General features: G+C 38.8%; 1 long non-coding RNA gene across 1 annotated transcript; it reads right to left on the bottom strand.

Moving 5' to 3' along the window:
* Window positions 1-937: 937 nt before the first annotated feature.
* On the bottom strand, window positions 938-3427 carry LOC135209468 (uncharacterized). Its single transcript, XR_010313376.1, has 2 exons — window positions 3051-3427; window positions 938-1337 (listed from the first exon to the last, which is right to left on the bottom strand). It is a non-coding gene; the product is annotated as an uncharacterized LOC135209468 (long non-coding RNA).
* Window positions 3428-4679: the final 1252 nt, after the last annotated feature.

Below are 4679 nucleotides of genomic sequence, written 5' to 3'. Positions count from 1 at the left end.
TAGTTTGGGTTCCAGATGACCGGGTGTTAAAGAAACCGGATCTCATTTTACCGGGACTAATATCTTTGCTGCAATCTAGGACTCCGATATGTAGAGCTTAGCCAGCTGTAGGCCTATTGTAGCACTATACCCAGGAATAGACCTATACTACCACTATACCCAAGAAGGTTTTATTTGGTAGTTTCAGCCTTACAGTATTTTCATTGTTATTAATTTATTATTCTTCAAAACGAACTTTCATCCTTCAGTATTTTGTTCGGCTCAGAAGGTCACAAACGAACTTGACTGCTTTAGACAAATGTAAATGTAGTATACCTGTATTGCGTAAAATGAAAGTATTCAACCTTATTTCTTTCAGTAATATAATTTTGACACCCTGTGTGGGTGGGTGGCGAGTTCCTTGTCTAAATTGTTGTCTGATAAGCTTATCTTTCGCTCAGTACGTTCGTTGCTAAACCGTGAGATTGCGCAGTTGTTAGATAATTTGTTTTACTCATTTCGTGCTTATCTGTTAGACAACAAACGGAATCATTTCAGTGCTTGTAACGATTTCAAGCCTTTCGTATTTATCCTAGCAAATGCAGAAAGCAGTATTGACTTTTTGTCTAGTGTAGTGTATGCAAATGAACAAAAATATTTATTATTATTGCTTATTTTTTAGAAAGGTTATTTAAATTTTTCGACAATTCTGACCTTAATGTTATTCTATGCTCAAATATAGTGGGTTATTATTTATAATAATGATTTCGAAAATAAAATAATGAAACAGTCGTGGAAAAGATTTTCATGCTTAATAAGGTGTATCTTTAACAGTATAAGCGTAAATGTAATTATATTTTTATCGTTAGATACCAACGCTTGGCATTAATTACCTAAGTTCAGCGAACTAAAACCTCTTAATATTCTTGAGGAAAGAAAGTTCTGAGAAAATCCTGTGTAAATGAACGTACAAATTTTATTTTACATATTTACATAAACAATAATATAAATGATAGATATGCAAACTGTTATAACATTAAGGTTCGTGCATTCAAATTCTCATTGAACATCGAAAAACATCCCTGGCTGTCACCACATCAACTTTATGATGTATCAATGATGTAAGGAAATGTCTATATAAAAAAAATATAAAAATCAAATAAAATTATTAATTTAAAAATGTATGAAAAGCAAAAAATTAGTAGGTTGAAAACTTCATTTACTTTCACATTTTAAAACCCAGATGTTGACAAATGATTATGTGGGGTGTCATCTGTCATATTCATGGTTGCAAAACACCGGCAGCTTCTTTTTCGTCTGTTGTTGATCCAAAATCTGGAATTACGTAGTCTGGAACCCTGGAACCGTTAATGAAAAGTAAGGAAAGGATTTATAAGTATAGTTTGGCAAGAATCGTGTTCACACACACAATATATATATATATAATATATAAACATATATATATATATATAAAATATATAATTTATAATATTTATATATATATATATAATATATATATTTATTATTATATATTTAATATATATATTATTATAATAATTATATATAATATATAATATATAATAAGATATATAAGGCATAAAGGGGCAAAATAGGAGAGGTGAAACGAAGGGGTTACGCGGAAGGGAGCGGGCGCCTTTTTTTGACCTCCCAAAATGCTCCTTTCACTTAGCAGACTGACAATCACGAAGATAAGTTTACAAAGAAAGGTCGTTTTAATGACAGATAATGATTATAAAGGAAAATATGTAACTAGAATCCTACCCACCTGGAGGATTAGTAACCTTCCTAAAACAGGGGTACAATTTAAGAGGTTTATAATAGGTCAAGTCCAACTGCTCAGAAGCAGGGACAAGACAATTAAGAGATTATACAGGGCGGTAACTGACCACACATCAAAATTTTATTTTGGAAAAAAAAAAACTTTCTCGCAAGGCAAACCTTTCTATGTAAACTTTTCTTCATTTTCAGTCTGCTAAGTAAAGGACATTGAGTCGAAAAGCCTCGCAGTACACCTTCGTTTCACTTTCGTTCGATGATTTTACCTTTATTTATATATTCATCACGTTCCAAATTTTCGTGATTCAGTAATACACACATATATACTATTAATCTCGTGTGTCTGCATTCGTGAGACAAGTGAATTATAGTCATTTCGATTAAATGAAATTAAATGTCGGTCGAGTACTGTCAATCCATTAAAATGATACAGATTTAAGTGTTAATTCACCTGGTATTACTGCTGTGAATAAAAGATAGAGATATACAGAAACATTGTGATGTAACAGTGGCTTGAAATAAGTCGAATTTATTATAGAAGTTCCCTTTGGATTGCAGGATACTATAAGTAAACAATCCCCAAGTCCGGGAAAATGAGAGAAAAGCCATTTTTACACCAAACGAGACCTATACGGTGTAGTTCAATTAGGTCTGTCCCATACCGTTAAAGTCGAGGCAATTAGGAACCGTAACCAGTTCGTGTTTTGGGCAGTTTCGTAAACTTTCCCCCCAACTTTGCTGGCGTTATGGTAGAAATTCTACGCCTGTCCATTTCTCTCCCTGTCGGAAATACTCTTAATTCGGATGCACAGTTTTTGTTTATTTAAAAAAAATTTTTTTTACCCTTCTAGAAGACTGAATCGAAAAGGCCTTTCCAACTTCTAACCTCATATTAGGCAGTCTTTGATTTCTGCCGCTAGGTGTCACTGTCTACACCTTCTCAGGAGTATTGTTTCTCACATGTCTACTCTCTAGAAATCAAATTGTCTTCGGGATACTCTTCTCTGTCGCTGCTTATCTCTCTCTGTTAGAAAATTTGAAAAAGAATGGGTTTTCATCGCTGCTTCCGTATTCCCGACGATTAATTCTCCTTAAACCACTCGATTGTTCTCCGAGCTTTGCCTTTTCGTTTTCTCTCTTTTTTTTTTATATTATTTATGAAATCGGGGATATTTAGGGATGTTATTTTGATAAATTCATCGCCTTCTCCCTTCTCCTGCAAGCAACATCACATGTACAATCATTCAGAACAGTGAATTATGAACTGAACTTACTTCTTCACTCTCAGTTTAATAAGAATCCTGGTCACGGACGACGAGACTGTGTCGGGACTAAGTCCTCGCGCTCACAAGCACAAGTCCAGTTGAAATACTTGGCAACGGAGACGATTATGACGAAAACGACGAAGCCAGCGGTTATGACCCAACAGGACATTGGGATATCTACGAGGATGTCAGTATCGTCACTCATGTCTTTGTATCGTGACGATGGGGGGTATCGTCAACACTCGAGTAGAGTATATCTATACACTAGACATTCCTGGCCAAAGGCAGGGTTCGTAGTGAGAGCGACCGCCACCAACACTATTTGTAGAATGTTTCAACACGCGTGGCTAGAGATAAGAGCTCTGATAACTCGTGTATGGGGGTGGGGGGGGGGGGGGGGGGGGGGGGGGGGGGGGGGGGGGGGGTGGGGGGGGGGGGGGGGGAGGGGGGGGGGGGGTGGGGGGGGGGGGGGGGGGGGGGGGGGGGGGGGGGGGGGGGGGGGGGGGGGGGGGTGGGGGGGGGGGGGGGTGGGGGGGGGGGGGGGGGGGGGGGGGGGGGGGGGGGGGGGGGGGGGGGGGGGGGGGGGGGGGGGGGGGGGGGGGGGGGGGGAGGTGTGGGAAACTGCCGGTTTGGAAGAAACACCCCCACAAACGTTGTCTTATAGTCATACCTGCTGCGTATTGTAACAGCTTGTTTTGATGCAGCAGATACATAAACAACTTTTTTCTTATTTTTGTTGTTTACACAGCTGTTGTAGCAAAGTTAATCCCTTCATCTTGAGAGAGAGAGAGAGAGAGAGAGAGAGAGAGAGAGAGAGATTTTTTCCAGTTTCCATCTGTAGAAATATGGTAACTTTGACAGCTCATACCTTCAAATAAAATTGACCACAAATTCATGCCGTTTTGATATGCTGCAGATTCTGCTAATACGTGCAGCGCATGCGCACCCCAGTTAATGAGTCTTGCATTTGCTTACCTTTTCATTGCAGATCAAGATGCTGACAGAGCTGGAGCCCGCAGCGAGGTTCAGCTCTTTAGACGAACTAGTTCAACAATTGAAAAATACAAGGGTGCAGATTTTTCGAAGGTTCTATCCAGAAGTGCTGTCACCTATTGTGGATGCAGACAAATGATTTGAACGGGCCAACAAAGATCTTGTTTACGGGGAGGTTGATTTTGGCGAGAATCTCAAGGATAAAGGCGCTGGAATGGTGTGAAATCAAATGTGAGTCATTATCAGCCTTACTTTCATTTGAATTCTTCATATTTTGTATATTTTTTTTTTATTAAATTCCAAATTGTATGGCTTGACGCAAGACTAGTCTATGCCTGTGACAGGTTGTATAGTTTTGATGGCAGTTGGTGAAACTAATATCGTACAGAATATTAGTAGAGATAAATTACAAATAGTATTTAGTTGAAGGGTGGAATGTATTTAGATGTCAGTCCTGTGATGTTTGCGATGTCACAACTGTCTCTAATATACCCAATTGACAGATGTGATATAAAAAACTGACAAATGACAACATGTTCAGAATTGACCGTGATCTGTTTGGTGTCACTCAAGTCTAATCTGAGATGCTAGGTTCGAGCGTAAAGCACTGTCGAGCTTATCAGTGAAATTTTATTGGTGGGGTTT

The sequence above is a fragment of the Macrobrachium nipponense genome, chromosome 38 (genome assembly GCF_015104395.2).
Source record: "Macrobrachium nipponense isolate FS-2020 chromosome 38, ASM1510439v2, whole genome shotgun sequence".
NCBI classification, from domain to species: domain Eukaryota; kingdom Metazoa; phylum Arthropoda; class Malacostraca; order Decapoda; family Palaemonidae; genus Macrobrachium; species Macrobrachium nipponense.
This window is presented reverse-complemented; position numbering and strand designations above follow the sequence as displayed.